At 34.4% G+C, this 12,580-nt stretch overlaps 5 non-coding genes across 5 annotated transcripts; all 5 read left to right on the top strand.

The window, feature by feature from the left end:
* Positions 1-874: 874 nt before the first annotated feature.
* On the top strand, positions 875-956 carry TRNAS-GCU (transfer RNA serine (anticodon GCU)). Its single transcript has one exon. It is a non-coding gene; the product is annotated as a tRNA-Ser (tRNA).
* Positions 957-6,364: 5,408 nt separating this feature from the next.
* TRNAS-GCU (transfer RNA serine (anticodon GCU)) lies at positions 6,365-6,446 on the top strand. The gene has a single exon. It is a non-coding gene; the product is annotated as a tRNA-Ser (tRNA).
* A 432-nt stretch (positions 6,447-6,878) lies between these two features.
* Positions 6,879-6,960, top strand: TRNAS-GCU (transfer RNA serine (anticodon GCU)). The gene has a single exon. It is a non-coding gene; the product is annotated as a tRNA-Ser (tRNA).
* Positions 6,961-8,012: 1,052 nt separating this feature from the next.
* Positions 8,013-8,094, top strand: TRNAS-GCU (transfer RNA serine (anticodon GCU)). Its single transcript has one exon. It is a non-coding gene; the product is annotated as a tRNA-Ser (tRNA).
* A 432-nt stretch (positions 8,095-8,526) lies between these two features.
* On the top strand, positions 8,527-8,608 carry TRNAS-GCU (transfer RNA serine (anticodon GCU)). Its single transcript has one exon. It is a non-coding gene; the product is annotated as a tRNA-Ser (tRNA).
* Positions 8,609-12,580: the final 3,972 nt, after the last annotated feature.

The following is a 12,580-nucleotide window of genomic DNA, read 5'->3' on the forward strand; positions in this document are numbered from 1 at the left end:
AAATGTCAAAAATAAACTAATTCAATTAAGAAATCTACGTCAATGAACAATGCTTTTCATTAAAGACATACATAGAACACATTTAAGGAAAATCTACCATTACTGTTATAGTAGAAGTCATGTCATTGGCCAAATGTGTATGTTATGATTTTTTGTCATTTGTGATGGATCAACATGATGGTGTAGTAGTTCACAAATATAGGTTATGTCTAAAGTAAAATAAATGTTCTTTAAGCAAAGGCTCACTTGAAAGTGGACTTGCTAACAAGCCTGTGATATTGCTGAGAACACAACCAACAATGTATAAATAAATGATTTAAAATATGACAAGTGGTGTCAGACAACTCATCTTTATTTGTGCCAGAAAGACGAGGTGGCCGAGTGGTTAAGGCGATGGACTGCTAATCTATTGTGTTCTGCACGCATGGGTTCAAATCTTGTCGGTTTGGAATTTTTTCCTTGGAAATGGAATTTTGCAATAATGCTTCATAAGTGAAGCTGACACTCAAATGTCAAAAATAAACTAATTCAATTAAGAAATCTACGTCAATGAACAATGCTTTTCATTAAAGACATACATAGAACACATTTAAGGAAAATCTTCCATTACTGTTATAGTAGAAGTCATGTCAATGGCCAAATGTGAATGTTATGATTTTTTGTCGTTTGTGGTGGATCAACATGATGGTGTAGTAGTTCACAAATATAGGTTATGTCTAAAGTAAAATAAATGTTCTTTTAGCAAAGGCTCACTTGAAAGGGGACTTCCTAACAAGCCTGTGATATTGATGAGAACACAACCAATAATGTATAAAGAATTGATTTAAAACAAGACAAATAGTGTTAGAAAACCCTTCTTTATTTGTGCCAGAAAGGCGAGGTGGCCGAGTGGTTAAGGCGATAGACTGCTAATCCATTGTGCTCTGCACGCATGGGTTCAAATCCCATCCTCGTCGGTTTGGAGTTGTTTGCTTGGAAATGGAATTTTTGCAAATAATGCTTCATAAGTGAAACTAACACTCAAATGTCAAAAATAAACTAATTCAATTAAGAAATCTACTTCAAAGAACAATGCTTTTCATTAAAGACATACATAGCACACATTTAGTGAAAATCTTCCATTACTGTTATAGTAGAAGTGATGTCATTGGCCAGATCTGTAAGTTATGATTTTTTGTCATTTCTGATGGATCAACATGATGGTGTAGTAGTTCACAAATATAGGTTACGTTTAAAGTAAAATAAATGTTCTTTAAGCAAAGGCTCACTTGAAAGAGGACTTGCTAACAAGCCTGTGATATTGCTGAGAACACAACCAACAATGTATAAAGAAATGATTTAAAATATGACAAGTGGTGTCATAAAACCCTTCTTTTTTAAGCCAGAAAGACGAGGTGGCCGAGTGGTTAAGGCGATAGACTGCTAATCCATTGTGCTCTGCACGCATGGGTTCCAATCCCATCCTTGTCAGATTGGAATTGTTTGCTTGGAAATGGAATTTTTGCAAATAATGCTTTATAAGTGAAGCTGACACTCAAATGTAAAAAAAAACTAATTCAATTAAGAAATCTACTTCAGAGAACAATGCTTTTCATTAAAGACATACATAGCACACATTTAGTGAAAATCTACCATTACTGTTATAGTAGAAGTGATGTCATTGGCCAGATCTGTAAGTTATGATTTTTTGTCATTTGTGATGGATCAACATGATGGTGTAGTAGTTCACAAATATAGGTTACGTTTAACGTAAAATAAATGTTCTTTAAGCAAAAGCTCACTTGAAAGTGGACTTGCTAACAAGCCTGTAATATGGCTGAGAACACAACCAACAATGTATAAAGAAATGATTTAAAATATGACAAGTGGTGTCAGAAAACCCTTCTTTTTTGAGCCAGAAAGACGAGGTGGCCGAGTGGTTAAGGCGATGGACTGCTAATCCATTGTGCTCTGCATTCATGGGTTCCAATCCCATTCTCGTCGGTTTGGAATTGTTTGCTTGGAAATGGAATTTTTGCAAATAATGCTTCATAAGTGAAGCTGACACTCAAATGTAAAAAAAAAACTAATTCAATTAAGAAATCTACTTCAATGAACAATGCTTTTCATTAAAGACATACATAGAACACATTTAGTGAAAATCTACCATTACTGTTATAGTAGAAGTCATGTCATTGGCCAAATGTGTATGTTATGATTTTTTGTCGTTTGTGATGGATCAACAAGATGGTATAGTAGTTCACAAATATAGTTTATGTCTAAAGTAAAATAAATGTTCTTTAAGCAAAGGCTCACTTGAAAGTGGACATGCTAACAAGCCTGTGATATTGATGAGAACACAACCAATAATGTATAAAGAATTGATTTAAAACAAGACAAGTGGTGTCAGAAAATCCTTCTTTATTTGTGCCAGAAAGATCAGTTGGCAGAGTGGTTAAGGCGATTGACTTCACTTCACTTCACTTTACTTATAAAGCATTATTTGTAAAAATTCCTTTTCCAAGCAAACAATTCCAAACCGACGAGGATTGGATTTGAACCCATGCGTGCAGAGAACAATCCATTGTGCTCTGCATTCATGGGTTCCAATCCCATCCTCGTCGGTTTGGAATTGTTTGCTTGGAAATGGAATTTTTGCAAATAATGCTTCATAAGTGAAGCTGACACTCAAATGTCAAAAATAAACTAATTCAATTAAGAAATCTACTTCAATGAACAATGCTTTTCATTAAAGACATACATAGAACACATTTAGTGAAAATCTACCATTACTGTTATAGTAGAAGTCGTAGAAGTCATGTCATTTAGTGAAAATCTAAGCCAAATGTGTGTGTTATGATTTTTTGTCGTTTGTGATGGATCAACATGATGGTGTAGTAGTTCACAAATATAGGTTATGTTTAAAGTAAAATAAATGTTCTTTAAGCAAAGGCTCACTTGAAAGAGGACTTGCTAACAAGCCTGTGATATTGCTGAGAACACAACCAACAATGTATAAAGAAATGATTTAAAATATGACAAGTGGTGTCAGACAACTCATCTTTATTTGTGCCAGAAAGATGACGTGGCCGAGTGGTTAAGGCGTTAGACTGCTAATCCATTGTGTTCTGCACGCATGGGTTCAAATCTTGTCGGTTTGGAATTTTTTCCTTGGAAATGGAATTTTGCAAATAATGCTTCTTAAGTGAAGCTCACACTCAAATGTCAAAAATAAACTAATTCAATTAAGAAATCTACGTCAATGAACAATGCTTTTCATTAAAGACATACATAGAACACATTTAAGGAAAATCTACCATTACTGTTATAGTAGAAGTCATGTCAGTGGCCAAATTTGTATGTTATGATTTTTTGTCGTTTGTGATGGATCAACATGATGGTGTAGTAGTTCACAAATATAGGTTATGTCTAAAGTAAAATAAATGTTCTTTAAGCAAAGGCTCACTTGAAAGGGGACATGCTAAGAAGCCTGTAATATTGATGAGAACACAACCAATAATGTATAAAGAATTGATTTAAAACAAGACAAGTGGTGTTAGAAAACCCTTCTTTATTTGTGCCAGAAAGACGAGGTGACCGAGTGGTTAAGGCGATGGACTGCTAATCCGTTGTGCTCTGCACACATGGGTTCAAATCCCATTCTCGTTGGTTTGGAGTTGTTTGCTTGGAAATTGAATTTTTGCAAATAATGCTTCATAAGTGAAGCTAACACTCAAATGTCAAAAATAAACTAATTCAATTAAGAAATCTACTTCAAAGAACAATGCTTTTCATTAAAGACATACATAGCACACATTTAGTGAAAATCTACCATTACTGTTATAGTAGAAGTGATGTCATTGGCCAGATCTGTAAGTTTTGATTTTTTGTCATTTGTGATGGATCAACATGATGGTGTAGTAGTTCACAAATATAGGTTACATTTAAAGTAAAATAAATGTTCTTTAAGCAAAAGCTCACTTGAAAGTGGACTTGCTAACAAGCCTGTGATATTGCTGAGAACACAACCAACAATGTATAAAGAAATGATTTAAAATATGACAAGTGGTGTCAGAAAACCCTTCTATTTCGAGCCAGAAAGATGAGGTGGCCGAGTAGTTAAGGCGATGGACTGCTAATCCATTGTGCTCTGCACGCATGGGTTCAAATCCCATTCTCGTCGGATTGGAATTGTTTGCTTGGAAATGGAATTTTGCAAGTAATGCTTCATAAGTGTAGCTGACACTCAAATGTCAAAAATAAACTAATTCAATTAAGAAATCTTCTTCAATGAACAATGCCTTTCATTAAAGTTATACATAGAACACATTTAATAAAAATCTACCATTACTGTTATAGTAGTAGTCATGTCAATGGCCAGATGTGTATGTTATGATTTTTTGTCGTTTGTGATAGATCAACATGATGGTGTAGTAGTTCACAAATATAGGTTAATTTTAAAGTAAAATAAATATTCTTTAAGCAAAAGCTCACTTGAAAGTGGACTTGCTAACAAGCCTGTGATATTGCTGAGAACACAACCAACAATGTATAAAGAATTGATTTAAAATATGACAACTGGTGTTAGAAAACCCTTCTTTATTTGTGCCAGAAAGATGAGGTGGCCGAGTGGTTAAGGCGATGGACTTCACTTCACTTCACTTTACTTATGAAGCATTATTTGCAAAAATTCCATTTCCAAGCAAACAATTCCAAACCGACGAGGATGGGATTGGAACCCATGCATGCAGAGCACAATCCATTGTGCTCTGCATGCATGGGTTCCAATCCCATCCTCGTCGGTTTGGAATTGTTTGCTTGGAAAAGGAATTTTTGCAAATAATGCTTCATGAGTGAAGCTGACACTCAAATGTAAAAAAAAAACTAATTCAATTAAGAAATCTACTTCAATGAACAATGCTTTTCATTAAAGACATACATAGAACACATTTAGTGAAAATCTACCATTACTGTTATAGTAGAAGTCATGTCATTGGCCAAATGTGTATTTTATGATTTTTTGTCATTTGTGATGGATCAACAAGATGGTGTAGTAGTTCACAAATATAGTTTATGTCTAAAGTAAAATAAATGTTCTTTAAGCAAAGGCTCACTTGAAAGTGGACATGCTAACAAGCCTGTGATATTGATGAGAACACAACCAATAATGTATAAAGAATTGATTTAAAACAAGACAAGTGGTGTCTGAAAATCCTTCTTTATTTGTGCCAGAAAGATGAGTTGGCCGAGTGGTTAAGGCGATTGACTTCACTTCACTTCACTTTACTTATGAAGCATTATTTGTAAAAATTCCTTTTCCAAGCAAACAATTCCAAACGGACGAGGATTGGATTTGAACCCATGCGTGCAGAGAACAATCCATTGTGCTCTGCATTCATGGGTTCCAATCCCATCCTCGTCGGTTTGGAATTATTTGCTTGGAAATGGAATTTTTGCAAATAATGCTTCATAAGTGAAGCTGACACTCAAATGTCAAAAATAAACTAATTCAATTAAGAAATCTACTTCAATGAACAATGCTTTTCATTAAAGACATACATAGAACACATTTAGTGAAAATCTACCATTACTGTTTTAGTAGAAGTCGTTGAAGTGATGTCATTTAGTGAAAATCTAAGCCAAATGTGTGTGTTATGATTTTTTGTCGTTTGTGATGGATAAACATGATGGTGTAGTAGTTCACAAATATAGGTTACGTTTAAAGTAAAATAAATGTTCTTTAAGCAAAGGCTCACTTGAAAGTGGACTTGCTAACAAGCCTGTGATATTGCTGAGAACACAACCAACAATGTATAAAGAAATGATTTAAAATATGACAAGTGGTGTCAGACAACTCATCTTTATTTGTGCCAGAAAGATGAGGTGGCCGAGTGCTTAAGGCGATGGACGGCTAATCCATTGTGTTCTGCACGCATGGGTTCAAATCTTGTTGGTTTGGAATTTTTTCCTTGGAAATGGAATTTTGCAAATAATGCTTCATAAGTGAAGCTGACACTCAAATGTCAAAAATAAACTAATTCAATTAAGAAATCTACATCAATGAACAATGCTTTTCATTAAAGACATACATAGAACACATTTAAGGAAAATCTACCATTACTGTTATAGTAGAAGTCATGTCATTGGCCAAATGTGTATGTTATGATTTTTTGTCGTTTGTGATGGATCAACATGATGGTGTAGTAGTTCACAAATATAGGTTATGTCTAAAGTAAAATAAATGTTCTTTAAGCAAAGGCTCACTTGAAAGGGGACTTGCTAACAAGCCTGTGATATTGATGAGAACACAACCAATAATGTATAAAGAATTGATTTAAAACAAGACAAGTAGTGTTAGAAAACGCTTCTTTATTTGTGCCAGAAAGATGAGGTGGCCGAGTGGTTAAGGCGATAGACTGCTAATCCATTGTGCTCTGCACGCATGGGTTCAAATCCCATCCTCATCAGTTTGGAGTTGTTTGCTTGGAAATTGAATTTTTGCAAATAATGCTTCATAAGTGAAGCTAACACTCAAATGTCAAAAATAAACTAATTCAATTAAGAAATCTACTTCAAAGAACAATGCTTTTCATTAAAGACATACATAGCACACATTTAGTGAAAATCTACCATTACTGTTATAGTAGAAGTGATGTCATTGGCCAGATCTGTAAGTTTTGATTTTTTGTCATTTGTGATGGATCAACATGATGGTGTAGTAGTTCACAAATATAGGTTACGTTTAAAGTAAAATAAATGTTCTTTAAGCAAAAGCTCACTTGAAAGTGGACTTGCTAACAAGCCTGTGATATTGCTGAGAACACAACCAACAATGTATAAAGAAATGATTTAAAATATGACAAGTGGTGTCCGAAAACCCTTCTATTTTGAGCCAGAAAGACGAGGTGGCCGAGTAGTTAAGGCGATGGACTGCTAATCCATTGTGCTCTGCACGCATGGGTTCAAATCCCATTCTCGTCGGATTGGAATTGTTTGCTTGGAAATGGAATTTTGCAAGTAATGCTTCATAAGTGTAGCTGACACTCAAATGTCAAAAATAAACTAATTCAATTAAGAAATCTTCTTCAATGAACAATGCCTTTCATTAAAGTTATACATAGAACACATTTAATAAAAATCTACCATTACTGTTATAGTAGTAGTCATGTCAATGGCCAGATGTGTATGTTATGATTTTTTGTCGTTTGTGATAGATCAACATGATGGTGTAGTAGTTCACAAATATAGGTTAATTTTAAAGTAAAATAAATATTCTTTAAGCAAAAGCTCACTTGAAAGTGGACTTGCTAACAAGCCTGTGATATTGCTGAGAACACAACCAACAATGTATAAAGAATTGATTTAAAATATGACAACTGGTGTTAGAAAACCCTTCTTTATTTGTGCCAGAAAGATGAGGTGGCCGAGTGGTTAAGGCGATGGACTTCACTTCACTTCACTTTACTTATGAAGCATTATTTGCAAAAATTCCATTTCCAAGCAAACAATTCCAAACCGACGAGGATGGGATTGGAACCCATGCATGCAGAGCACAATCCAATGTGCTCTGCATTCATGGGTTCCAATCCCATCCTCGTCGGTTTGGAATTTTTTGCTTGGAAAAGGAATTTTTGCAAATAATGCTTCATGAGTGAAGCTGACACTCAAATGTAAAAAAAAAACTAATTCAATTAAGAAATCTACTTCAATGAACAATGCTTTTCATGAAAGACATACATAGAACACATTTAGTGAAAATCTACCATTACTGTTATAGTAGAAGTGATGTCATTGGCCAAATGTGTATTTTATGATTTTTTGTCATTTGTGATGGATCAACAAGATGGTGTAGTAGTTCACAAATATAGTTTATGTCTAAAGTAAAATAAATGTTCTTTAAGCAAAGGCTCACTTGAAAGGGGACTTGCTAACAAGCCTGTGATATTGATGAGAACACAACCAATAATGTATAAAGAATTGATTTAAAACAAAACAAGTAGTGTTAGAAAACGCTTCTTTATTTGTGCCAGAAAGATGAGGTGGCCGAGTGGTTAAGGCGATAGACTGCTAATCCATTGTGCTCTGCACGCATGGGTTCAAATCCCATCCTCATCAGTTTGGAGTTGTTTGCTTGGAAATTGAATTTTTGCAAATAATGCTTCATAAGTGAAGCTAACACTCAAATGTCAAAAATAAACTAATTCAATTAAGAAATCTACTTCAAAGAACAATGCTTTTCATTAAAGACATACATAGCACACATTTAGTGAAAATCTACCATTACTGTTATAGTAGAAGTGATGTCATTGGCCAGATCTGTAAGTTTTGATTTTTTGTCATTTGTGATGGATCAACATGATGGTGTAGTAGTTCACAAATATAGGTTACGTTTAAAGTAAAATAAATGTTCTTTAAGCAAAAGCTCACTTGAAAGTGGACTTGCTAACAAGCCTGTGATATTGCTGAGAACACAACCAACAATGTATAAAGAAATGATTTAAAATATGACAAGTGGTGTCCGAAAACCCTTCTATTTTGAGCCAGAAAGACGAGGTGGCCGAGTAGTTAAGGCGATGGACTGCTAATCCATTGTGCTCTGCACGCATGGGTTCAAATCCCATTCTCGTCGGATTGGAATTGTTTGCTTGGAAATGGAATTTTGCAAGTAATGCTTCATAAGTGTAGCTGACACTCAAATGTCAAAAATAAACTAATTCAATTAAGAAATCTTCTTCAATGAACAATGCCTTTCATTAAAGTTATACATAGAACACATTTAATAAAAATCTACCATTACTGTTATAGTAGTAGTCATGTCAATGGCCAGATGTGTATGTTATGATTTTTTGTCGTTTGTGATAGATCAACATGATGGTGTAGTAGTTCACAAATATAGGTTAATTTTAAAGTAAAATAAATATTCTTTAAGCAAAAGCTCACTTGAAAGTGGACTTGCTAACAAGCCTGTGATATTGCTGAGAACACAACCAACAATGTATAAAGAATTGATTTAAAATATGACAACTGGTGTTAGAAAACCCTTCTTTATTTGTGCCAGAAAGATGAGGTGGCCGAGTGGTTAAGGCGATGGACTTCACTTCACTTCACTTTACTTATGAAGCATTATTTGCAAAAATTCCATTTCCAAGCAAACAATTCCAAACCGACGAGGATGGGATTGGAACCCATGCATGCAGAGCACAATCCAATGTGCTCTGCATTCATGGGTTCCAATCCCATCCTCGTCGGTTTGGAATTTTTTGCTTGGAAAAGGAATTTTTGCAAATAATGCTTCATGAGTGAAGCTGACACTCAAATGTAAAAAAAAAACTAATTCAATTAAGAAATCTACTTCAATGAACAATGCTTTTCATGAAAGACATACATAGAACACATTTAGTGAAAATCTACCATTACTGTTATAGTAGAAGTGATGTCATTGGCCAAATGTGTATTTTATGATTTTTTGTCATTTGTGATGGATCAACAAGATGGTGTAGTAGTTCACAAATATAGTTTATGTCTAAAGTAAAATAAATGTTCTTTAAGCAAAGGCTCACTTGAAAGGGGACTTGCTAACAAGCCTGTGATATTGATGAGAACACAACCAATAATGTATAAAGAATTGATTTAAAACAAGACAAGTAGTGTTAGAAAACGCTTCTTTATTTGTGCCAGAAAGATGAGGTGGCCGAGTGGTTAAGGCGATAGACTGCTAATCCATTGTGCTCTGTACGCATGGGTTCAAATCCCATCCTCGTCGGTTTGGAGTTGTTTGCTTGGAAATGGAATTTTTGCAAATAATGCTTCATAAGTGAAGCTAACACTCAAATGTCAAAAATAAACTAATTCAATTAAGAAATCTACTTCAAAGAACAATGCTTTTCATTAAAGACATACATTGCACACATTTAGTGAAAATCTACCATTACTGTTATAGTAGAAGTGATGTCATTGGCCAGATCTGTAAGTTGTGATTTTTTGTCATTTGTGATGGATCAACATGATGGTGTAGTAGTTCACAAATATAGGTTACGTTTAAAGTAAAATAAATGTTCTTTAAGCAAAAGCTCACTTGAAAGTGGACTTGCTAACAAGCCTGTGATATTGCTGAGAACACAACCAACAATGTATAAAGAAATGATTTAAAATATGACAAGTGGTGTCAGAAAACCCTTCTATTTTGAGCCAGAAAGACGAGGTGGCCGAGTGGTTAAGGCGATGGACTGCTAATCCATTGTGCTCTGCACGCATGGGTTCAAATCCCATTCTCTTTGGATTGGAATTGTTTGCTTGGAAATGGAATTTTGCAAGTAATGCTTCATAAGTGAAGCTGACATTCAAATGTCAAAAATAAACTAATTCAATTAAGAAATCTTCTTCAATGAACAATGCCATTCATTAAAGTTATACATAGAACACATTTAATAAAAATCTACCATTACTGTTATAGTAGTAGTCATGTCAGTGGCCAGATGTGTATGTTATGATTTTTTGTCGTTTGTGATGGATCAACATGATGGTGTAGTAGTTCACAAATATAGGTTAATTTTAAAGTAAAATAAATATTCTTTAAGCAAAAGCTCACTTGAAAGTGGACTTGCTAACAAGCCTGTGATATTGCTGAGAACACAACCAACAATGTATAAAGAATTGATTTAAAATATGACAACTGGTGTTAGAAAACCCTTCTTTATTTGTGCCAGAAAGATGAGGTGGCTGAGTGGTTAAGGCGATGGACTTCACTTCACTTCACTTTACTTATGAAGCATTATTTGCAAAAATTCCATTTCCAAGCAAACAATTCCAAACTGACGAGGATGGGATTGGAACCCATGCATGCAGAGCACAATCCATTGTGCTCTGCATTCATGGGTTCCAATCCCATCCTCGTCGGTTTGGAATTGTTTGCTTGGAAATGGAATTTTTGCAAATAATGCTTCATAAGTGAAGCTGACACTCAAATGTAAAAAAAAAACTAATTCAATTAAGAAATCTACGTCAATGAACAATGCTTTTCATTAAAGACATACATAAAACACATTTAGTGAAAATCTACCATTACTGTTATAGTAGAAGTCATGTCATTGGCCAAATGTGTATGTTATGATTTTTTGTCATTTGTGATGGATCAACAAGATGGTGTAGTAGTTCACAAATATAGTTTATGTCTAAAGTAAAATAAATGTTCTTTAAGCAAAGGCGCACTTGAAAGTGGACATGCTAACAAGCCTGTGATATTGATGAGAACACAACCAATAATGTATAAAGAATTGATTTAAAACAAGACAAGTGGTGTCTGAAAATCCTTCTTTATTTGTGCCAGAAAGATGAGTTGGCCGAGTGGTTAAGGCGATTGACTTCACTTCACTTCACTTTACTTATGAAGCATTATTTGTAAAAATTCCTTTTCCAAGCAAACAATTCCAAACGGACGAGGATTGGATTTGAACCCATGCGTGCAGAGAACAATCCATTGTGCTCTGCATTCATGGGTTCCAATCCCATCCTCGTCGGTTTGGAATTGTTTGCTTGGAAATGGAATTTTTGCAAATAATGCTTCATAAGTGAAGCTGACACTCAAATGTCAAAAATAAACTAATTCAATTAAGAAATTTACTTCAATGAACAATGCTTTTCATTAAAGACATACATAGAACACATTTAGTGAAAATCTACCATTACTGTTTTAGTAGAAGTCGTAGAAGTCATGTCATTTAGTGAAAATCTAAGCCAAATGTGTGTGTTATGATTTTTTGTCGTTTGTGATGGATCAACATGATGGTGTAGTAGTTCACAAATATAGGTTACGTTTAAAGTAAAATAAATGTTCTTTAAGCAAAGGCTCACTTGAAAGTGGACTTGCTAACAAGCCTGTGATATTGCTGAGAACACAACCAACAATGTATAAAGAAATGATTTAAAATATGACAAGTGGTGTCAGACAACTCATCTTTATTTGTGCCAGAAAGATGAGGTGGCCGAGTGCTTAAGGCGATGGACGGCTAATCCATTGTGTTCTGCACGCATGGGTTCAAATCTTGTCGGTTTGGAATTTTTTCCTTGGAAATGGAATTTTGCAAATAATGCTTCATAAGTGAAGCTGACTCTCAAATGTCAAAAATAAACTAATTCAATTAAGAAATCTACGTCAATGAACAATGCTTTTCATTAAAGACATACATAGAACACATTTAAGGAAAATCTACCATTACTGTTATAGTAGAAGTCATGTCATTGGCCAAATGTGTATGTTATGATTTTTTGTCGTTTGAGATGGATCAACATGATGGTGTAGTAGTTCACAAATATAGGTTATGTCTAAAGTAAAATAAATGTTCTTTAAGCAAAGGCTCACTTGAAAGGGGACTTGCTAACAAGCCTGTGATATTGATGAGAACACAACCAACAATGTATAAAGAAATGATTTAAAATATAACAAGTGGTGTCAGACAACTCATCTTTATTTGTGCCAGAAAGACGAGGTGGCTGAGTGGTTAAGGCGATGGACTGCTAATCCATTGTGTTCTGCACGCATGGGTTCAAATCTTGTCGGTTTGGAATTTTTTTCTTGGAAATGGAATTTTGCAAATAATGCTTC

This window comes from Taudactylus pleione, unplaced genomic scaffold (assembly GCF_031769625.1).
Source record: "Taudactylus pleione unplaced genomic scaffold, aTauple2 ptg000619l, whole genome shotgun sequence".
Lineage (NCBI taxonomy): Eukaryota > Metazoa > Chordata > Amphibia > Anura > Myobatrachidae > Taudactylus > Taudactylus pleione.